The following is a 25,164-nucleotide window of genomic DNA, read 5'->3' on the forward strand; positions in this document are numbered from 1 at the left end:
AAAAAAGTGTGGCAGATCATGGGCAATACCAACCAGACTGTGTTTAACATTCAGAGCAAAACAGGCAGCGTAGACATTGAAAGAACACATGTGGATCCAAAAAAAGAGAGAAACAATTTTCTCTTTAGCTCATTCCCAGAAGTCTTACCCCCCCCCCCCTTCTATAGTTAGTCTACACCACACTCTCACTCCTCCTCCTAATCAGGCCCAATTGCACTATACCATACTCTCCCAGTCAACTCTCCACTCTCTTTTCTCTAACCAACCCATCCACACCACACTCTCCCCCATAGTCCAACCCTTCCTCGCACAATTTTCTTAATCTTTTTTTCATCTCTCAATATTCTTTTTCTCCCTCTCAACCCTACTTTGTATGTTTTTTTAGTACTCCCCCACCCACGTGTATTAAGTTTGACACACATTTCTAAGCAAGTAGCTTAATATCTCTTCAGTCTGTCCACTCCAATATCCAAGCCTGCTCTGCTGCCCATCTTTCTTTGACCTAGGGTGACCAACTACCCGGTTTTGATCCAGTCAGGTTTTCCCCTCAGTTGTACAGTGTCCGGTTACAAATATAACTGGATACTATAAAATCCGGTCAAAGCAGGCAGTAGAAAGCAAGAACAGCAATTCTCAACCAATGTGTTGTGGCTTCCTGATGTCCTGCTGCCAGGGGAGTTTCTATCATGAGACAGGTTGAGGTGACCGCCACAGGTGGAAACATTTTGGGAGTGGCAAAAAGTGCCCTCCAAAAAGCTTCTGGGGTGGGGGGGGAATCACCTCACCTTGCCAAGAGACAAGAACCAGCTAGGTTCAGAACCCGCAGCCTGGAAGAACCCCAAGGGTGACACGCAGCAACCTTCCAGGGCCTGCAGAGAAGCCTGGTGCAGCGTAGCTCGATGACACGCCCACGGGCCTGCAGAGGAGTCTGGTTCCCGCAGGGTTCCCACCACCCTCGGGCCAGCAGACGAATCTCAGGGTGTCTATTGGGTTTCCACCCCACCAAAAGAAAGAAAAGGAAGACTTATACAGGGAGAGGAAGGGGAAGTAGGCTGAACAGGAGGGAAGGGCTTGAGGGAGAAAGGAGGGGGTAAGTGTGAAAGAGCAGAGGAAAAAGGTGAGAGGGGGAAAGGATAAGGAGGGGAGAAGAGAGAGTCAATGAGTGGGGAGGGAAGAGAGGATGAGAAGAGGGGTGAAAGGAGGGAAAGGGTGGAAGGTGTGAATGAACAGGAAGGGGTGAGAGGTGGAGGGTTGAGAAGAGGAATGAATTAGCTAGGAGAGGAGGGAGGGGTGAGCGAGGGAAGGTGGTTGAGTGAGAAGGGAGGGACAGAAAAGGTGAGTGAGTGAAGAGAGTGAAGGGAAAGGGGCTGAGTGAGAAAAGATGGAAAAGGGTGAGTAAGAAGGAAGGAAGGAGAAGGGGTTGTGCATGAGAAGAGGTGAGTGAGAGGGAAAGTTGGGAAAGGGTGGGAATTAGAGAGGGAGCAAGAATGTATGGGGGCATGCGAGTGGGATAGAGTACAGGGCTGCCTAGGATGCTACAGTTTTGGTGGCAGCACTGCTGTGTCAGTACTGTTACAATTGTGCCTTCTTGTTCTTACTGCTTGCGTGGACCTGTATATTGTATGGATTTGTCCAGGTGGAAAGGAGGCACAACCGCTACAGCCATAAAGAATAGAATCATATGTGGCCAGAAGAAAGAAGCAGGAGCTGAATCAGCCCATGCCTCAGAAAGAAAGAGGAGTCTCATCAGCTAAATGGGCAGAAGCTGGAAACTGCTTCTGCTGCTTGTGAGCTGCAGAAGAGAAGAAGATATAATGAGTGAGAGAGAAAGAGTGTGTGTGTGTGTGTGTGTGTAAACATCTGAGAGAGTGTGAACCTATATGTGTGAGAGAATGTACATGTGTGTGTTAGAGAGTATGTGTATTTGAGAGGGGGCAAAGAGAAACTTACCAAGGGAAAAAAACCCCCCAAGAAACGCAGAGGGAACAGGCACAACACTGGCGATGAAAAAACTTCAAAAAGTAAAGAAAGAAGAGCAAGCTCCACGACCGCGAGGCGAAAGCTTCACAGAAAGGAAAAGACTGAAGAGGGAACCTCGCATGGACACATGGTTAGCGGCATACTGGGCATGCTCAGTGTGCCAGTCAAAGTTTCTAGAAACTCTGGCAAAGGTTTTCTTTGTCAGACTCCATCTGATGATGACACCCATGTGTGAGGACTACCAGCCTGCTTGTCCTTGGAGAAAAATGCAGGTTCCTGTTTACATGTCTCCACAACTAGACCTCCTTGGTCCCCTTGCAGTGGCTGATCTCTGATTGCCACTTTTGGGAAGCTCAGCTCTAATATGACTTATTGGTGGTCTCAGACAAGAGTGGTTGTGGATCTTGAGTTGTTTCGTCATTTGCTTAAGGGGGAAAAGTTTAAGTACAACCATCTGTGGAGAACATTTTGGAAACTATGGGATTAATACATGAAGGGGGTAACTTGCTGATGATACTGTTTATGTGCCGCTTATGCTACATGTACTCGCTCTCATGTTTCTGTGCTCCTTTACTGTAAGATCTGATTCCCCATGTGTGCCATACCATTGTTTTATCCTGTTTTTCAAATAAAAAGATTTAAAAAAAACAAAGAAAGACTTTCCAACTATGCCCAAGATGCCCTCATGCCAAACTACCAGCTCTTCTCCTTACAGCCTATATTCTCTGTGTCCCCTCTACCAGCCCTCCAAGCTCATTCTAGGTCCTCCCCACCAGCTCCACCCCAGACCCCATGACCTCTTTTCCTGATAGCAACTCTACAAGCCAGCATTCCCCAGCTCCTCTTCAGCCCCTCACAACAATATTCCCTCTCTCAGTTCTTTTATTAGTTTCTCTCTCATTTCTCCACAAGGTAGACCAATGGAGGAAAGCATGTGTCTTCTGCGCCACTACTACTCCCCCTCCTCTTCTTGCAGCCCATTGATCAGTCAGGAGGCAGGAGCAGTAGCAGAGAAAACAAGCAATTTCCAAATCCCTTCTCCTCCTCTCTCCATCCCCAATTCTTCTCTCCTCTGCATCCATGAAATCTCTTCTTTCTTCCCTCCTAAGAATATACGAAGTTGCCATACCGGGTCAGACCGAGGATACAAGTTCAGCATTCTCTTTCCAATAGTGGCCAATCCAGGATTCAAGTACCTGGCAAGTACCCAAACATTAAATATGCTATGAATGGCTATTTCCTAAGTCAACTTAACTAATAGCAGTTTATGGACATCTCCTCCAGGAGCTCGTCAAAAATGTTTCACTAAAAAATGTATGATCATCCAAACATTTTTTTAAACCCAGCTAAGGTAACTTCCTTAACCATATTTCTGGCAACGAATTCCAGAGCTTAATTACGTGTTGAGGGGAAAAAAAAAGATTTTCTTCAATTTGTTTCAAATGTGCTACTTACTAATTTCATGGCATGCCCCCTAGTTCTTATATTATCTGAAAGAATAAATAACCAATTCACATTTACCCATGCTAGTTGTCTCATGATTTCAGAGACCTCCATCATGTCCCCCCTCCCCCCCCCAAGCTGAACAGCTGTAACCTCTTTAGCCTTTCCTCATATGGGAGCTGCTCCATTCCCTTTATCATTTTGGTCACCCTTCTCCGTACCTTCTCCAGCACATCAATATTTTTGAGATATGGTAACCAGAACTGAACACAGTGCTCACAGCGCAATCTCATCATGGAGCAATACAGAAGCATTATGACATTCTCAGTTTCATTCACCATTCTCTTTCTAATAATTCCTAACACTCTGTTTGCTTTTTTTTTTATTTAACCATTGCAGCACACTGAGCCACTAATTTCAATGTATTATCCACTATGATGCCTAGATCATTTTCCTGGGTGGTAACTCCTAGCATGAAATTTAACATCATGTAACTACAGCAAGGGTTATTTTTCCCTATATGCATCATCTTGTACTTGCCATATTAAATTTAATCTGCCTTTTGGATGCCCAGTCTTCCAGTCTCACAAGTTCCTCCTGCAATTTAGCACTATCTGCCTGTGATTTAAACACTCTGAATATGTTTGTGGCATCTGCAAATTTGATCACCTTACTCATCGTTCCCCTTTCCAGATCATTTATAAATATATTAAAAAGCACTGGTCCAAATACAGAGTGCCCTGAGGCACCACTCTGTTTCTCTCTCTCCACTGAGAAAACTGACCATTTAATAAGACTCTCTTTTTCCTTTTTTTTAACCAGTTTGCATCCACAAAAGTATATTGCTTCTTATCCAATCACTTTTATATTTTCTTAGAAGCATCTCATGTAGGATTTTGTTAAACGCCTTCTGAAAATTTAAATATACCACATCTAGTGTCTCACCATTATCTACAAAGAAATGTAGCAGATTTGTGAGGCAAGACTTCCTTTGGGTAAATCCATGCTGACTGTGTTCCATTAAATCATATCTTTCTATATTTTGTGTGATTTTGTATTGTAAATAGTTTCCACTTATCCCCAGACAGCCACCATCCATAAACCACTGGAAATAAACAAAAAAAAAAAATTATATAAACACATAAGCAAGCAAGTAACATTATTTAACATGCAAAATGAAGCAAATGTATGAAAATATGCCACTGATTTTGTGCCTAAGCTGCTGTAGGAAACTGAGGTCTGTGTGACTGGAATAGCTTTCCTGAGTTGGTGCATTATATTTCCTCTCTGTCCATATTAAAGTCCCACTTAAATACCATCTTTTTTAGGTTGCTTTTAAATCTGAAACCTTGGGTATTTCTGATCATGGGTTGTTGATTTTAAACATATCTACTTTAATAAATTCACTTCATGAGGACAGTATTGTTGCTTACCTGTAACAGATGTTCTCAGAGGACAAGATCTTAGTCCTCACACACATGGGTGACATCAAGTGGAGCCTGGTACAGAACTTTGATCTTAAAGAATCTAGAACTTTCAACATGTCCCACTGAGCATGTGCAGCTGTAGTCATCACCCTGCTCCCAGGCAGAGTCCCTCAGTCCATAATATAGCGAATACATGGCAAAACCAACTCCCAGGAGAGGCAGCGATTTCTTGAGGACCAACATTCTGCCTTCCTTGGTGAAAGCAAAATTGCTTACCTTGTAATAGGTGTTATCCCAGGACAGCAGGATGTAGTCTTCACATATGGGTGACTTCACTGACAGAGTCCTATTCCGGAAAACTTTCTGTCAAAGTTTCTAGAAACTTTTGACTGGCATCCTGAGCATGCCCAGCATGCCATGATCCCTCGAGCCACAGGAGTCCCCCTTCAGTCTCGTTTGTAGCAATGAGCATTAGCCCAAAAATAAAATAAAACGTATCGGACCCAACTCTGCGGGGTGGCGGGTGGGTTTCGTGAGGATTACATCCTGCTGTCCTGGGATAACACCTATTACAAGGTAAGCAATTTTGCTTTATCTCAGGACAAGCATGATGCTAGTCCTCACATATGGGTGATTAGCAAGCTATAGGCTGAGTCATCTTTGTATTGGACCAACAGCGTACAACTTGTGCGACAGGCACAACAACTGGTGTACTGTTGGGAAAAATGAGGCAGCCTGAAATCACGAAAAGTTGGATGTGGAAGGAGTTGGATCATGCTGGAAACAAGTTCTTTAAGACAGATTGTCCATAGGCTGAATCTTGTCGTCCTTCTTTGGCAAACATTAATGAGCCGCAAAGGTATGAAGAGAACTCCATGTTGCGGCTTTACATATGTCAGCTATTGGCACTGAACGATAGTGTGCTACTGAGGTTGACATTGATCTTACTGAATGAGCCTTTACTCGCCCCTGGAGAGGAAGGCCTGCTTTTTCATAACAAAATTGTATACAATCTGCAAGCCAATTAGATAGAGTTTGCTTGCCCACCGCTTTTCTAGGTTTGTTTGATCAAAAGAAACAAAGAGCTGGGTGGATTTCCTATAGGCCGTAGTGCGATCTAAGTAGTACACAAGTACACGTTTACAATCCAAGGTGTGTAAAGCCCTCTCTCCTTGGTGAGAGTGCGGTTTTGGAAGAAAGTAGGCAAGATGATGGATTGATTCAAGTGGAATTCCGTAACTACCTTGGGGAGAAATTTTGGGTGTGTACGGAGTACCACTCGGTCATGTAAGAATTTTGTGTAGGGTGAGTATTTGACAAGTGCTTGTAACTCGCTAACCCTTCTAGCAGATGTGATGGCTATTAAGAAGATAGTCTTCCAAGTGAGAAATTTAACATCACAGGAATCCATGGGTTCAAAAGGAGAACGCATGAGCCTTGTTAAGACTACATTAAGGTCCCATTCCGTGACCAGTGGTCTGTGTGGAGGTTTAAGTTGCATTAAACCTCCCATAAACCTACTAACGAGGGATTGTACTGATATTGGTGCATCTCCGACGGTATTGTGATATGCTGAGATTGCACTTAAATGTACTCTTACCGATGAGGTCTGGAGACCAGAGTCTGAGAGATACCATAGATAGTCTAATAAAGATGATGTAGTGCATGAAAAAGGGTTGACACTGTTTTGTGTGCACCACGTGTAAACTGTTTCCATTTAGCACGATAGTTCTTTCGTGTGGAGGGTTTACGTGAAGCTACAAGCACTTGAGAGACATTGGTTGAAAGATTGAGTGGTTGCAAGATCAAGCTTTCAACATCCATGCTGTCAGGGATAGGGATTGAAGGTTGGGATGACGCAACCTGCCCTGATCCTGAGTTATGAGAGTGGGTGCTGTGCCCAGGCGAATTGGGTCTCTGATCGAGAGGTCGAGGAGTATTGGAAACCATACTTGTTGAGGTCAATATGGGGCTATGAGTATCATGGACCCTTTGTCCTGTTGTAGCTTCACTAGGGTTTTGGTTATTAGCGGTATCTGAGGATATGCGTATAGAAGGCCTGAGGTTCCTGTGGCGAGCAAAGGCGTCCCTGGGTAAGCGGTTTCTCTGCTTGTACAGGGAGCAAAATTTGTCCACTTTGTAATTCAGTTGTGATGCAAAGAGGACTACTGTTGGTTGACCCCAACGTTGAAAGATCTTTGTCACCATTTCTGGATCCAGAGACCACTCGTGAGGTTGGAAGTGTCGACTGAGGCGATCCGCCACTACGTTGTGGATGCCTGCTAGATAAGTGGACCGGAGAAACATTAAGGGGTAGATTTTCAAAAACGGCGCGTTCGTGTACTTTTGTTGGCGCTCCAGGCGCAAACAAAAGTACGCGGGATTTTAGTAGATACGCGCATAGCCGCGCGTATCCGCTAAAATCCTGGATCGGCGCGCGCAAGGCTGCCTATTCCATGTAGCCGGTGCATGCCGAGCCGCGCAGCCTGCCGCCGTTCCCTCCAAGGCCGCTCCGAAATCGGAGCGGCCTCGGAGGGAATTTGCTAACGCCCTCCCCTCACCTTCCCTTCCCTTACCTAACCCACCCCCCCGGCCCTGTCTAAACCCCCCCTACCTTTGTTGGGGGATTTACGCCTCCCAGAGGGAGAAGTAAATCCCGCGCGCCAGCGGGCCGCTGGCGCACCTAGACGCAACCGGGGGCGGTTCCGGAGGGCACTGCCATGGCCCCCAACCGCCCCGGGCCGAAACCACGCCCCCAGGCCCGCCCCCGAAACGCCATGGTCCCGCCCCGAAAACGGTACGCCGCTCGTCCCCGCCCCCGACACGCCCCCAACACGCTGCCCTCGGAAAACCCCGGGACTTACGCGAGTCCCGGGGCTCTGTGCGTGCCGGTAGGCCTATTGAACATAGGCGCACCGGCGTGCAGGGCTCTGCTCGCGTAAATCTGGGCGGATTTATGCGAGCAGGGCTCCTAAAATCCGCCCCTTAGTGTGTAAGGGCCCAGTCCCAAATCTGTGCTGATTCTTGACAAAGGAGATATGAGCCCGTACCTCCCTGTTTGTTGATGTACCACAAGGCTACTGTGTTGTCTGTTTGTATCAGAACAGTCTTGTGGGAAAGGCAGTCCTTGAACGCATGCAGTGCATAACGTATAGCTTGAAGCTCTAGGAAATTTATCTGAAATGTAGCTTCGAGTTTTGTCCAAGTACCTTGAGTCTGCAGATGACCAGTGTGCGCTCCCCACCCGAAGGTGGATGCATCTGTAGTTGTCACTTGCGTAACCGGTTGTTGGAAAGGTAGGCCTGTGAGCAAACTGTCCATGTTCATCCAACATAGGAGCGAGGAACGTAGTTGCTGAGTTACTTGAAGTGGATAGGACAGTGGTTGAATGGCCTATATCCATTGGTTTCTGAGTGTCCATTGAGCGACTCTCATGGCTAGTCTGGCCATAGGAGTGACGTGAACTGTGGAGGCCATGTGACCTAGAAGTGTGAGGCATTGATGAGCGTTTATTTGAGTGTGTATGTGGAGAGAGCCTGCTAACGAGGCGAGAGTCTGTGCACGGCCTCTTTTGGAAGGAAAGCCTTTGACATTAGGTGGTTTAATTCATGCTCCGATGAATTGTACAAGGTGAGATGGGTGAAGTGGGATTTCTGGTAGTTGATGAGGAATCCCAACGAATGGAGTAAGAGTTATTGTGAGCTTGAGAGAGTTGAGAGCTCCTTGTCTTGTTTGGCTTCTGATGAGCCAATCGTCCAGGTAAGGAAACACGTGCACTCCTTCCTTGTGCAAGTGGGCAGCTGCCACTGCCAGGCACTTTGTGAACCCTCGAGGTGCTGAGGCAAAAGACCGAATGGGTAGCACCCTGTACTGGAAATGTTGACTTCCTACCAGGAATCACAGGTACTTGCAATGAGGAGGGAATATTGGAATGTGAGCGTAAGCAATTTGAAAATCCAAAGAACAGAGCCAATCTCCTTTTTGAAGTAGAGGGAGCATGGTGCCCAATGATACCATCCTGAATTTTTCCTTTTTGAGGTATTTGTTGAGTTTCTGGAGGTCCAATATGGGACCTTTGGAATGAGAATGAAAAATGGAGTAGAATCTGGCTCTCAGAAGGGTGGATAATCCTTCTTGTAAGAGTGTGGATTGGATGTTTACTGTCCAAGACGAGGTGGGTGGAGTATTGTTTGGTACAGTGAGAAAGTCCAGATGGTACCTTTGAGATGTTATGGAGAGTACCCATTGGTCTGTGGTGATGTGTGACCAATTGTGTTGGAAGAAAGTGATCTGACCTCCTACTGGCAAATTTGGGGTCGGATCGGTAGACAGGCTTCTGTTCCCTGATGTGATCTCAAAATCCCAAAGTTGACCGTGTTTGCAGAGGGGGTTGAGCTCTAGGTGCTCTTGGTTGTCGGGTCTGCATTCTTTGAGTTGGCCTAGATGACCTTCCACAGGCAGGAGGTGGATAGTAACGTCGTGGTGGGTAGTATGGTCGTTTGGAATCTTTCCGTGGGAGTCTTCGTGATGATGGTTGAGACTCCTGAGGCGCAGAGGAAAGCTGTCTCAAGGTTTCCGAATGCTCCTTTAACTGAGAAACTGCCTCTTTTACTTTGTCTCCAAAGAGATTGTCCCCTACACAAGGGAGATCCGCAAGTTTCTCCTGTACTTCTGGTCTCAGGTCAGAGGCCTTGAGCCAGGCCCATCTGCGGGCACTTATACCCATGGCTGACATTCTTGATGCAGTCTTGAAACTATTGTAAGCTGCACGAACTTCATGTTTCCCAGCTTCCAGGCCCTTATGGATGATGGAAGTGAAAGAATCTTGGAATTGCTGGGAGAGAGTTTCAGAGAGTTCTTGAATTTGTTTCCATAAATTACGCTGATATTGCATCATATATATTTGGTAGGATGCAATTCTGGAGACTAACATGGAACCCTGAAACATTTTTCTGCCTATGGTATCCAAGAATCTATTGTTCTTCCCAGGAGGATTAGATGAATTTGTTTGGATTTCTTTTGAGCTGACTCAACTACTACTGATTGATGAGGTAATTGAGTCTTTTGGAAGCCTGGGATGTGCTGGATTAGATATGTAGTATCAGTCCACCGGTATGGAGCATCCCTGCACCATACCACCGGTATGGTGCAGGGATGCTCCCATAGCCTGTGTTGCAAGTCAATGAGGACTTCGTGAACTGGAATTGCCAGCACCTCTTTAGGTGGGTCCACGAACTGTAACACTTCCAGAGCTTTTTGTCTGGTGTCTGCTTTAGATTCAAGCTGGAAGGGGATGGTGTCAGCCATATTCTTGATGAAATTAGAGAAGGAAAGGTCCTCTAAAGGGGATTTCCTTCTTTCCTCTGGAGGAGAAGGTTCTGAGAGGACTTCCTCTGAAGAAGTGTCAGTTTTGAGATCATCCCAGGTGTCCGGTGAATGTGGACGAGGAGGCATCGACGGAATGGGTACAGTTGGCATCGACTGTTTCTCCAGTGGCTTCGACGGAAACAGTGGAGAAAACGATGGACATGGGCGTGTGAGTCCTGATGGACCTGGGAGTGGTTCAGGCATCGGTATTTCCTTTACTATTTCCTATTCCCCTCGGTGCTGGCATCGGTATTTCTGGTGATTTTACCGGGATGGCACCGATGAGAGTGTCCAATTTTACTAAAATTGGCACTGCTCCTGGCACTGTTTATCACCCAAGGATTAAAAGGTGCTCTGGTTTAGAACACGGAGTATGGAACATTGTTTGTTTAGTCGAGGGCATTGATTTAGGTGCTTCGGTAGTATCGACTGTATCGATGGTGGCATTGAAGGCAGCATCAAGGGCACCAGTGAAGGCATTGATGGCATGGGCGGAGCACCGATGGCATCGACAGAAGCACAGATGGCATCGACAAAGGGATCAATGGAATCGATGTGGCATCTATGAAATGGATGGCCCATTGATGGCATCAGTGGAATCGATGGCAGCGACAGGGGCATCGACGGCAACGAAGGAGGCATCAACGGCATGGATGAGGGCATCAAAGGAATTGATGGAGAGACCGATGGAATCGATTAGAGCACTGATGGCATCGACGAAGGGATCAATGGAATCAATGTGGTATCTATGAAATGGATGGCCCATCGATGGCATCGGTGGAATTGATGGCGGTGACATGGGCATCGACAGCATGGATGAGGGCATCAAAGGAATCTATGGAGAGACCAATGGAATCGATTAGAGCATCGATGGCATCAACGGCGGCCCTGGCAGCAACAGTAACCGTGGACGTCCCTATCCTTCTAGCCCCGATGAACCCGGTGGAGGATCGCAGGAAGGACACTTGCAGGTATCGTGGGGCTGACCAAGGATGATAAACATAGGGAGAGAGAAGGCCGCAGTTCGGTTGGTAACCCGGGGGAACAATTAGTGAGGTGACAGGAACAGACCGAAAAACAGGGCATAGTACTCACCGAGTGTCGATGAAATGTATGTGAAGGGAGACCCATGTAGGTAAAAATTATTTGTTAAGTAAAACCAAGTGTTTCTGTGAGGAAACATTGTGAGAAATCTCTCACAGAGCTCCTGAACGCGAGGCAAACTGCATCGCGGAAAAAAGAAGACTGAAGGGAGACCTCTGTGGACACAGGGATCATGGCATGCTGGGCATGCTCAGTGCACTCAGTGTGCCAGTGTCAATCAAAGCTTTCTAGAAACTTTGACAGAAAAGTTTTCCATGATAGGGCTCCATCCAGTGACGTCACCCATATGTGAGGACTATCATCCTGTTTGTCCTGGAAGAAAAATCACTTACAAAAACCGTGAGAAGAGAGCAAGGCTGAATACCGTGACACACATGGCTCCTGTGACCACATGGCTTCGCAGACAAAAAAAGACGGAGGGACTGTGCCTAGGGGGCAGGGTGATGACTACAGCTATACGTGCTCAGTAGGGCATGTTGAAAACTCTAGATTCTTTGAGATTAAAGTTTTGTGCCGGGATCCATCCAATCATGCCACCCATGTGTGAGAACTACCATCCTGTTTGTTCTCGGAGAATCTTATTTGTCTTGTCTGTCTTGCCTAGATTGGAAGTCTTATGTCCGATATGCCAGATCTTAAGCTTTAAGTGTGAGACTCACAGAACAGGAGGTGGTCTTACACACTCACACTGTGAGCCCCTCTCCTCATGTATTCGACTGTCAGACACCCAAATATTTTTCTGTTTTGCTTGCTGTGGGAATGGTCAAAGGGAAGAGTATATCAGCATCATCAGCAGCCACACAATGGAAAGGGCTGGCTGTGGTAGCATTGGCAAGAGGCCATTTAGAAGATAAGTTTCTAGGAGGTGGGCTCAGAAGCAGCATGATGCTGATTGAGGAATTCTCCTGGGCATAACTCCAAGAGCAGAGAAGTTTGTGATGGCAGAATGAACCCAACCATTTTGTTGAGCCAGCAGCACCTGCTCAAACCTGGATCACAGACAAATGATGCAGTAAGCCAGCCTTCCTAACATTTCAGTTTCAGAGGTAAGAATCAGCATTCTGTTTTGGCAGGGAGAATAAAAAACAGGTTGCCCTGAAGTTGCTCATCTATAGATCTGTCACAAAAGTCTGTTTGGGGGTGAGGGGAATAGGGGATGAGTGAAAGACTGCTTGGAGGGAGGAGTATGGGGATGAGTCCTGGGGTCAAAATTGTGGAGGAAGGATGAGTGAAACTGCTGGGACAGGGTGGGGCAGATGGATGAATGAGACTGCTGGATACAGGGGTGCAGAAAGGGGAGTGTGAGACAGATGGGAATAGGGGGTGCAAAGGGGTAAGTGTGAGACAGCCGGGGGTGCAGGGGGTGTATATGATACTATGGGGCTTGGTGGTTGCAAGGAGTGAATGTGAAACTGCTGGTGATGGGATGGAGGTCAGAGGGGTGATTGAGAGACTGCTGGGGATGGGAGGTGCAGAGCAGCGAATGAGAGTTTGCTAGGGACGAGGGGATGCAAAGCAGCGAGTGTGAGAATTGCTATGGGGGATGCAGGGGATGAGTGTGAGACTGCTGGGGACAGAGAAGTACAGAGAGGTGAATATGAGATTCTCATCCCAATGCTCCACCCTTTCTCCTGCAGTCTCTCAAATCGCAACCCTTATCCTGAGCTGTTTGCAAAAGCTAAATATAAATTTGTGTGGCTTCTTTTATTTACTAAGCAATATAACATTCAGAGCTTTTGCAAATTATACCCTAGACATTCTACCTGAAAAATCTCACTTTTTGACCTTTATTCTCACTCATTGAAATGGTTCACCCTTCGAGTCTGTTACATGTATCTGTACAACACAGATTACATATAGTAGTACTATAGTAATGATAACCATAATCTCCTAAATACCTATATAAAATGATAGCTCATATAAAATAAAAACATTATGACTGAACTACTACTAAAGTCAATAAACAGGCAGGTTTAGATATACTATAATATGCTGGTTCCCATATGACGCAACATTCAAGTAAAACGGTACTTATTCTATCTACCTTTAGATGTCAAAATGCTGAGTTGAGTATCTTAGAATTCAAATTTAAGCCAAGGATTAAACAGATATTCCAGCAAACTGTTTTGAATGTTGACAATTTTTTTAAACTATATTATGAACATGCAGATATTTAGAGCAAACTGGTGCAGTTTGACGGGTAGTGTAGACTTTAAGAGAATTATACTGAAACTATCAAACCAAAGCTGCCAAACTAGGAAGTCCATATACATATAATTTAAAACAAAGGGTATTAGATGTTAGTGTGTTGGGGGGGGAGGGGGGAGAGAGAGGGCAAGCATCATATAAGTCTGAAATAGTTTTTGATACCAAGAAACCGTATAATAATGAACCAAATAATCTTTGCAGCTGCATTAAAAATCCGAATTGAGGAAGAGGGTTCTCTCTCCTCCACCATACATATTCTTTTAAACAAGCAAGGCCATGAAAAAGAGTGCCTTTGAGATAATGGTTGGAAAGGGAGATAAGCAACAGAAAAGAATTTTAAATCCCTCAGCACATCTATTTGCTGTAGTTATCACTCATAATTCAGCTACTGCCAGAATATGACAGCGCTGGCTTATCAAGTATCAGCTCAAATCTGTTGCCAATAGATCTTCAGGAGCTGTGCATTTTCAAATTAACTTGTCCACAGGCAACTGATTAGTTCTGTACCTCAACTGACCTTACCTCAGATTCTGATAACTCTGAACTTAAACAGCTGTGCATGAAAAAGTCACCACTAGACAAAAGACCATTTTTCATTTGAAAATGCCAGCCTCTGTTTTATAAAATCATCTCTATCAGGCCAGTCTAAGGAAGCAAATCTGAGGACCAATCACCGGACTCAAGATGCTTGCCAGAGTTTGTATATAGGTAGAGCTTCATCTTAGAAGAGATGAGTGCATGCTGCTGACAAAGTACTGTCCCCATAAGAACTCTGATTCTGCAAACAAGAACAAAACTTGATAAAGCAAGAAAGTCTAACTAAAGGATAAGAGACATGGTCAGGCAGGCTTAGTTCTGTGTGGCATTTTCTGCAAGTTTTATGCTTGCCACAGACTCTTTGACTTGTTCATTATGTGCCCTTTGGAAGGTATGTCTAGCTAAATGGCATGGCCATTCAGTGCTTTGCATCACTCTTCATTTCAAATGAGTGCTACAACAGTATAAAAATCTGATCTACAGAGTAGTACCCACTCTTTAGTTAAGACCCACTATACCAGGAGTACGCAACTCTGGCCCTGGAGCATTACAAATAGGGTTTGTTTTTAGGACATCCACTATGAATATGCATGAGATATATCTGCATATAATGGAGGCAGTGCATGTACAGTAAATAAACTAACTACAAAAACCAATTTTTATTCTCTAAATCAAATATTTTGAGCCACTGCCCCCCCTTCCATTCATGCAATTGGTTGTGCACCCCCCAAGATGGTTTTATATATATTTATACAAACACACACATACACATTCATATATACATACATTTATATATATACATACATATTTACTATCACACACATATACGTGAAGGGTATTTACCAGTCAGCCATACTGCCAACCAGTGGCTCAAACATTTCATTTTGTTGCTGAAAGGAGTAAGCTCAGAGATACATATACACACAGGGACAAAGAGGTAGATACCCTATACCCAGAGAGAAACTGATATTTCATACCCAGATACTCCACACCCAGACACAGACACAGTTATCCCATACCCAGAAAGACAGAAAGGGTCAAAGATGCCTCACATGCAGACATCCCACAGAGAGAGAAATCCAACATCCAGACAGGAACAGAGACACAGACAGACATGCCACATCTAGACAGAAAAACACAGACACATCACACCCAGACACAGAAAAAGAGAGAAGCACACAGACAGAATACATCACACACAAAGGCATAGACCATCCACACAGACCAAAGCACATCAAACACAGAAATACACACTCCACACAATACCCAAACACATCATACCACAATAGCAAGGGCTGGAACATTTTTCAAAAAACTTAGGTGCCAGCCAAATATTTTTTTTGGAGCAGAGAAAAACTCCATCCCACCTGCCCAACTTTGTTTTTTGTTTTGCTTTTTTATTGTTTCACTAATTTTTCCTATTTTTTTTCTCTATTTTTGAATTTTTTTTTCATGTTTTGATTTGTTTACTTAACTTGTTTACACATGTTGCCTCCCTTTTTCCCCTCCACTTTCTCATTTTCTCTGGCCTCTTTGCCCATTCCTCCCCTTCCCAACCTCACCGCTTCTTTTCTCCGAGAAGGGACCCAGCAACAGCAGGAACTCCTCCTAGGCTGAGGCCTAAGAGCAGCAGGTCTTCCTGGGTTGAGGGACACCACAGTGGCTGTTCCCATGTCCGGTTCTGGCACAGAGTAAGCAGCTCCTCATATCAGAAGCTCCTCTCCCTAGCACACCAAAAGATAATATCACTACATTCTGGCAGATCCCTCCCTCCTGAGCTTGCAATGCCTCCATGACACCAAGACTCGACAGCAGAGACATTTTTTTCTTCACTAATTGGGCAGCCAGTGAATCCCCTTCATAATTGTTCAAGCCCCTTCCCCCCAGAGAGCCCTCTCCACATGCTCTAAATGTATGAGTAATTCATTAAGGCACTCCTACATAACACCTCTAGATAACATTTAGACAACAGCGCACAACAATTCTTCATACAGTGCTGAGAAAGAGTTTGTGAATCCCCTAAGAAGGGTTGTATTTTTGCACAATTTATTCTCAAAACATGATTAGATCCTGAGAGAGACAGAAAACCCCATTCAATAAATAACTCAGACAAAAAGGATATATTTTGATTACTGATTCAAAATAAAGTATTCTTATGTGAAAAAGTATGTGAACCTTTGAATCAGTAACTGGTGATACCTCCCTTGAGCAGCACCAACTGCAACTAAACATTTCCTGTAGCTATTAGTCTCTCACATCAACCTTGCGATTTTTAGCTCATTCTTCCATTGAGAATTGTTCCAAGCTCTGGGACATTTGAGGCAGGGCTGGGATGGGGGACATTTGCGCTGGGTGTCAAGCCCAAGGGGGCATCATTAGCAGGGCTGCTTGTACTCATGGGCAAAACAGGGGACTCAATGACTTAGTTGGCCAGTGCCCTAAATTTCAGGCAGCTGGGAATAAGCCCTCTGCTTCCTGCTCCCTCTCTTCCCATCCCAGACACCAGGCAAAGAACAAAACTGGGGCGGGGGATGGGGGGGAGTTTGAGCCTAGATCAGACAGAGCACAGGGCAAAGCAAAGAAGAACCCTCTGCTCCCTAATCCAGCCCCTCCTCTCCACTTGTTTCCCCCTTCCCCTCCTGTCTGCGGGGAACAGGGAAGAGGTGAATCTACAGAAGACAGCAGAACAAAAAAGATTTCAGTTTTTGTCTGCATATTTCTATTTCCAATTTGTGGTCAAAATGACTACAAGTCCCTCTCAGGCAAAACAGGCTCCTCGCCTGTGAATTTTACATAGGGGTTTTCTGGGGTTTTTTTGTTTTTGTTTTTTTTTAACAAAAGCGATCTGTACGTTCTGCACTACTTCAGAAATAGCAAGAGACAGCAAGGAATCTGTTGTGAATTTTGCATTACTTCCTGAGATAGCAGAAGCCTGTTTTGCCTAAGAGAGGGACTTGTGTACTCTGCACAACCTCCAGAAAGCATTTATGGCCGGTATACAATGTTCAGAGAATGCACTGTTTGAATATGGACTTTTCATATCCTTTTACAATTGAGGTCAATGCTTTTTTACATTGGACTTCCTATATCCCTTTGCAATTGAGGTTCATGCTGGTTAACAAGTATGCAGACACAGTGGAATAAGCTTTGAGGTATTTGGAATTCTTAATCATTTGAAATTTTTCTGATAAATATAACATGCTTAGGGGTTATTATATCTATATAGTTACACTTTGTACTTCTACAAGCCTAAAAATATTGCAATGAGGATTTTATGGTGAAAGTAAATTGATGTGTGTAGATTATGAGTGAGTGTGAAAGGAGTGTGTAATATGAGGTTGTAAAGAAATTTCTGATTTTGTGTTATAAAATGATTTTTTGATTCAATAAAGGTATAGTTTGTATGATAGAGAGTGGGGTATATTTGGCCTTTTTTATAAATATAGATATATCAGTAAAAAAAAATAAATTATCCTAATGTTCCCATATTTATTTCATATCTAAAAAATTAAAAAAGGAACATATGTAACAACAAAATTGAAAACTGTTGAAAAGGCCAGTTCATAAATTTACAATCAGACTGCAACTGGTCTGATAAGTTTATTAAACTCATTGCAATGATTGTGATGTCACCTCACAGGGTGGTCTGGTATTTTTAATCATGACTGGCTAAAAAAAAACCCAACAACTTAAAATAATATAAGAACATGCCATACTGGGTCAGACCAAGGGTCCATCAAGCCCAGCATCCTGTTTCCACAGGGGCCAATCCAGGCCATAAGAACCTGGCAAGTACCCCAAAAACTAAGTCTATTCCATGTTACCATTGCTAATGGCAGTGGCTATTCTCTAAGTGAACTTAATAGCAGGTAATGGACTTCTCCTCCAAGAACTTATCCAATCCTTTTTTAAACACAGTTATACTAACTGCACTAACCACATCCTCTGGCAACAAATTCCAGAGTTTAATTGTGCGTTGAGTAAAAAAGAACTTTCTCCGATTAGTTTTAAATGTGCCCTAGCTTGGGGCACATTTAAAACTTCATGGAGTGCCCCCTAGTCTTTCTATTATCCGAAAGAGTAAATAACCAATTCACATCTACCCGTTCTAGACCTCTCATGATTTTAAACATCTCTATCATATCCCCCCCCCCCTCAGTCGTCTCTTCTCCAAGCTGAAAAGTCCTAACCTCTTTAGTCTTTCTTCATAGGGGAGCTGTTCCATCCCCTTTATCATTTTGGTTGCCCTTCTCTGTACCTTCTCCATCGCAATTATATCTTTTTTGAGATGCGGCGACCAGAATTGTACACAGTATTAAAGTTGCAGTCTCACCATGGAGCGATTCAGAGGCATTATGACATTTTCCGTTTTATTCACCATTCCCTTTCTAATAATTCCCAACATTCTGTTTGCTTTTTTGACTGCCGCAGCACACTGAACCGACGATTTCAATGTGTTATCCACTATGACATCTAGATCTCTTTCTTGGGTTGTAGCACCTAATATGGAACCCAACATTGTGTAATTATAGCATGGGTTATTTTTCCCTATATGCATCACCTTGCACTTATCCTTTGTGACTTAGTGATAAAGTATCAAATATATTGCTTACATCCAAATACAATGTTAATATTGGTGTTATTAATCCAATAAATGTCCTATCCCCTACAAAGGTTTTTTCTTCACCCTATTAGAGACTTCTTCAGGGGGTAAAGGATAGAATTCAAATGCAAAAACTTATCTTAAAGAAATCTTTATACAGTACTGGAAAGTGTTTCTTTTAATGTGCAGCTTTCCAGACTGCATATTGTAACGATAACGATTCCATATACCTCTATTTCCCCACTGGTAGTTTTCTGGGTTGCAGCACTTCACTGTTACTGAAGTAATAAAATAATCTGAATTCTACCCCCCAATGGGCTGGAGATTTCCATCGGTGTGGTGGTAACCAATGTCAATTCCCATCCAGAAATCAGCATCAGGGCCATTTTGTTGGGTGCCAACAAGGAATTCAGTAGCAGTTGGACATTTGAAGAAACACTGAATCCATCGATGCAGGTACACAGATGCTGTGACTCTTATGATTCAGGGCTTCCTGCATTTTCCTATCCAGCTCCTCCTCAAAAATTGCAGATGCCAGTACAGTTTGGGAGGCAGGAGGAGAGGCCACACCATCTTAAGATACCAGAGGTGTATTGATGGCAGACAGTTGGACCCTCATTGACTGCCGCAATTCCTGGGATTGCACGTAGGATGAGATCCTCTCCCTCCAGGAATGCTTCAGGAGATTCAAAGGCTGCTGCCAGAATGTCCCCGTTCCCAGCATTGTGCATTGATGGAGAATGATGCTGCTTCTTGTCTTTGACCCGATGCACATCATTGGATGTCCCCAATGCTGAAACTAAAGAGGCTCTCTTCAGGTGGGAAGAGACAGATGATGATCTGTCCTCCCCCCCCCCCCCCCCACCCCGGGAAGAAGGCCCTATCAATGTCTATGCAGTCCCAGTCCCTTTGATGCCTCTGTTGGGTCAAACATACAAATCCCAAAGTGCTTTCAATGGGTCAAACATACAAATCACAAAGTGCCTTTCCGTGAGGTCAAGCCAGGAATGATGCCTTAAAGGAGTCATAGTCGCTCAGAAGATGTCATGGTTAGCCCCTAGGTAAAAGGCACATCTATCATAGGGTCTGTGATAAACATTAACAGGGATGCCTGTTGAAGCTGCTGACTTTCTTCACTTTCCGGGGCATTAGATGAAAAATGAATGCAGTGAAATTAAATGACTTAGTGTGTAAAAGAAAACTGCAACCAGTGATGCCTCAAAAGAATTACCTACCTAGGTGACTAAAGAAGGAAGAAAACGACCAATTCCTGCATTTTTAGCAAGTAGACTGTTCTCTAATAGCAGGAGAGACAAAAAAAACAAAACTGGTGGGCTCTGGGAAAAAGATGAGACAGAAGGACCCTCCATGTGCACGAATGATAGTATAACATGATTCACATTACCATTAGGGCATGCTCAAAGTTTCTAGAAAGTTTGAAATCATATCTGTGTGCTGAGCTCCATCAGATGATGTCACCCCTTATGTGAGGACTGTCATCCTGCTTGTCCTCGGAAAAATACTGTTTAGCCGGTTAGGTCTCAGACATCTTATGATGCATCAGCAGCTATCTTTCAAAATGCATCCAAGGTACTTAGCAAGGCATGCATATTCACCAAATAAGAGGTAATGGCCTAGGGCCACATTCCAATGGCCCCATTCTAGTTGGGTTGCAGTGTCTGCTATCAGCCAGATTCACTATGTAATCATCCAATTCAAAAGGGTGAACATATATAAAACGCAGATGCATGAGCTTACTTTTGTTATTTTACACTTGATATGTTCTTTGTATAAGAGGTTTTGATCAATGGTGACTCCAAGATAAACTGAATTTGAACAGTAGGATTTTGGGATTCAAAATCATGTAAAGTTAAGCCAATTTTTAGCTTCTTGATTTCTCAGAAGAAATACACTTTCAAGTTTCTCCCTTGGGTTGACACATAAATATATATTTCTTATTATAGGAAAAAAGATTAAATCAGCCAATGCCTCACAGTTTCTTCAGCTTTGTTAAAGGCAATATTATGGGTTTCCATACAAAAAATTATTCGTTTTAAAATTGGTTGATCATTGGTACAGGATAGTAAACTATAGTATATATAAATAATGGTCGTGCAAGTCCTTAAGGAAGGTCACTGATCTGTCATAACACTGTAACATAGTGGATGGCAACATAAAAAGACCAAGTGATCCATTGTGTCTGCTTAGTTATTCTGTTAGTGATACATCATAGCTGCCAGTCACAGTGTAAGCACCTGCAAGATATTCTTATGCTGAATAGCTCGTCTTCCTCCTTGGTATACCACCATTTTGGTAGATGATCATTCAATATTCCCTCTTTTGTTTCCTCTTACACTCCACTTTTCCTATGTCTAACCAAAAAGCTTTATAATCTAAATAGCCAATATTACCATGGTCATTGCCTGAATATCCAGTGTCCTAGGTCCCCTGTACAGACTGCAAGATAGACTCGGATCCCTGCAGGCATGCTATTCCACTAGGTCTTCTAGTTATTGTAACTCCTCTGCTAGTTTGAATCTATCATCACAGTCTGATCTAAAGAGCTACCCGTACTAGTAAGCCTTTTAAGGTTCCCTGTATAGCTTGCCAAATGGACCAGGTTGCACAAGTGCATGCATTTCCACAAGGACTTCTAAGGCTATGTAAGTGCCAGCCGTAAGGACCCGGCTACATAAGTCTTTTTTTTAAATCTTTTTTAATCTTTATATGAATTTATAAATTGCCTAAAACAGTACTCTAAGCGATGTACAAATTAAACAAGCATAAATTACAGTCACAAAAAAACCCTAAATAAATGCAAAATCAGAAAGGACACAAAAGGATCATAGCAGTCAGGAGCATCAATAAAGAGAATACTTAATTTAGAGTCCCAACAGCTAGTAATATGCCTGTTTAAATAATCAGCACTTCCACACAAGTATAGCACTGCGTTCTGCTTGACAAAAAATGTTTTTACAAATATATGAGCTTTACAAAAAAGGTTCATATATTTTCACAAAGAAAATAGGGATTTAAAATATCAAATGGTTAAACATTTAACCAATAAGTATTAATATTACTGTTAATTTGCACTTAACAGTTTTAGAAAGTTTCACTAAATGAACACAACATTACTGAACTAGAATGAAAGCCTCCAAAACCCTTACTGTGGACTGGTATTTCAAACTAGGGGAAATGTAAACCCAGGAGTGACAGCTATTTTCATATTCATTTATTAAAGTCAGTTCAAAAGACGGGACCAATCGCTGTTCTGAATGGTGATTGGTCCTCTAGTTCAGAATGGGGACTGGTTCCTTCTTTCAAAGTGAAGCGAATACATGATAAGCCCACCAGCAGTGAAGGGGTAAGGGGGGTAAGCTGTCTGTTTCTGTCACCTGGCATATGTGAAAGTGCAGCTGCACTACATTTCCACAAGCTCAGTTCTTAGTGTCAATGGATGGATACAAGCAGCTTGGTATAAAAGGATGAAAGCTATGCCTTTAGAGCCCTAAAAATTGTAAAATCAACAGAGTTTGCTTGATCTGGCAGTCACAGGTATAAAGCTCAAATGAGCAAATATTATGAACTGACTTCACCAGAAATTTAGCCAAGACGTTTTGTGAAGGCTTTAGACCTGTAAATGGTCAGAAGTCTTTTTCTTCTCTTTAATGGATCTCTGATCTCTCAATGTCAAGACCTCTGCACTGGGCGTGGCTCATTTTTATGCTGTTGTGTGCATGCTTTTTTTTTGTAGACGAGATAGAAGTGCGTAGTTTAAGGGTAAATGAAAAAGTGTTTACTTTCCACATTAAGAACATTGGTACACTTTTCTGGATGTACCGAGAGAGACTGAGTTTCATTCAAAATATTCATGGAGATCTCATGTCACTCATGCCAAGTCAGTTTTCAGAAAAGCACAATGGCTATCTGAGAATACTTAACCTTTTCTATTCACTATATGTCCCAATGATTTTCTTCTAACAAGGCAACTGACACAAACGATATACTGAAGGCACTCAAATGTCTTTCTCAGTGATGCTACAACTAGTGCAAAATATAAAAAGCTGTGTAACTTGACTGACTGAAGATATACTCACTGAGTCTGTAATAACCGAAATCTACCAGAAGAGCAACAGCACATTGACTATAGCTTTAAATTACATTTTTGACAAAGTAGAAAGCAGTGATTTCTTAAATTGACTTCATTGGAAGAAAAATACAAATGATTCATGTGTCAATTTGTTGAATTAAGAAAGTTGTAAAACTTCCAGCAGCTACCTCAGTAATTTCACTAAATCTTTACCTATGAGAATAAATCCTAACAGACTACATTTTGCTAAACTTTAGAACACTATATAAAAAATTAAATTACTGTATATATTCTTGCATTCGATGGTCACAAATGATTTAATTCACATACATCTGAGGTTAAATGCTTTCTCCCCATCTCTTTTAAGTGCCATTCCTTTGGCCAGCAGAAGCTGAAATAATGTATTTCCTTCCTCCTTGGAATTAAGTGCCAACTCCATGATGCCTAACCCCTGCCAGACAAGAAACTCAAACTTGAGTCTCCTGCATTGCAGTCTTAGCGATGGAGATGGCCTTGACCTGTTTCTTATAAAAGATTCTTTCAGGGGTAGTAGTATTTCTCCAAATGTGTTAGTTTTTGTGCATACCATGATATCTCACTTGTAAGCCAGGGTATGTTGCATACGATCTTTCTTTTTGGGTTCTGCAGTAATTTTACCTAGCCCAAGTCAAAAACACTGAAGGTAATGATTTGTCAGAAACCTACAGACAGTATTTTGATTGCAAATGTGGGACTTAAAAACAAACTTTTAACACAGTTAATAATCTTTAAAATATTTTCACAGAAATCATTTTTCAGTCTCAGAGAGTGGTCAATGGCTTGAAGTACTTGCTCATATTTAACACCATTTTTCCCCAAAATGCTACAGTGAGTTGCCACAAAGCTCCAGACCACAATAAGCACATGACAGTGAATTGCAGGAAAGATGTGAACTAAGGAGACATTTAAATTCAGGCAGTGATAGACTCATTGGACTTTATATGTCCCACATAATGACTGCTTATCATTGCAGGAAATTCCTCTTAAGATTCTGTAATGTGCTTTTATTTTGCTTTCTACAATTTGCTCATAAAACTTAATCAACTATGAAGTCCAGGAAAGAAGATATGAAAATTTGTGGCAACAAAATCATAAATTTCAAGGACCTTTTAAATGAAAATGATGGCATGAAGGTGAGTAGTTGATGTTCCAACTAGGTTTCTCTAAACCTTTGCATCTAATAGGTTCATCATTCATCACAGATGCAATATAATATTTTTAAATAACATTTAAACATGAAAAAACCTTGGCTTCCATCATTAAGACTTCAGAGAATTTACTATAAATCATTTTTTCTAGGAATTCTATGCTGATTGAAAATATCACACGGTTTGTAAATCTTTTAAGAGTGGGTATGCCATTCACAATTTGCTGATAAAAATTTAAGAATAGTCTGAGGTAGGAATCCAGAGCCAAAAAAAAAGAGCTGATATAAAAAGATGAGTTTGCTAAATTGTTCAGCAAATAGGATGCTGCCATGTTCTACAAGACCATTAATAGGGTCTGACAAGAGACCTTGTAAAGTCAAATGCATTGTATGCCAAGCATATCAATCAAATAGCTACCAACACAGCATCCAAGAGAGTTATAGCAATATGCAAATAAGAGAAAAATCTAATTTATGACAAGAAAATGATAAGCCCTTCTTTTCCCCCTCTTGACTTATTAGTCTGGTATTTTCTGATTAAATGCTTTCTAATTCTCCTAGGATATGATTTATAACTCAAGACACCAGCTATGCATTGTTATTTACAAATCTATAATATAAATAGCTAGAAAGGTACTTTCTTTATAAAAGGGCCAATTGAAGGTAAAAAAAAAATCCTCACGAAAAATCTTTACTATACAAGTGTGCCAGATAACAGTAGGAGAGTTTAAAAGGTTTTCTCTAATAAGCGATAATAGAAACAAATATTGATTATAGATGGTGCTATTAATTTGCCTTGATACAAAAGAGCCACAGCATAAAGTTTTAAAGCTCAGTTATTTATTAACTAGCTTTTCACCTAGCAAATGGAATCTATTTAGCAATCATTCACAGGAAGAAATCAATTCAAAACAAGAGAGGAGAAAACAAAAGTAAAAGTCTGTACAACTTGACAGGGATAACTTTGGTACATGCTGCTTAAAAAACCCTGAAAGCTCATTCAAAACATGCAAATATGAAGACATTATTTCAAACATGTTGCTGCTGTCATCTCTATTAAAAGGACAATGTGTTCACTATAAAAGGTGCTGAAAAACAGCAAAGAAAAGTAATTTTACATTAAAATATATAAAATGTAGGCATTTAACAAGTTTAGTATACTGTATGAAAAGAATTAGAAGTGTCAAAGCACACACAAAAAGTCCAAAAATAGAAACAA

General features: G+C 42.5%; 1 protein-coding gene across 6 annotated transcripts in view; it reads right to left on the reverse strand.

The window, feature by feature from the left end:
* The window catches only part of ADARB1 (adenosine deaminase RNA specific B1), a 502,731-nt gene that overhangs the window by 222,933 nt on the left and 254,634 nt on the right, over positions 1-25,164 (reverse strand). The gene's annotated exons all lie outside the window — the stretch shown is intronic.

Source organism: Rhinatrema bivittatum, chromosome 6 (genome assembly GCF_901001135.1).
Source record: "Rhinatrema bivittatum chromosome 6, aRhiBiv1.1, whole genome shotgun sequence".
NCBI classification, from domain to species: Eukaryota; Metazoa; Chordata; class Amphibia; order Gymnophiona; family Rhinatrematidae; genus Rhinatrema; species Rhinatrema bivittatum.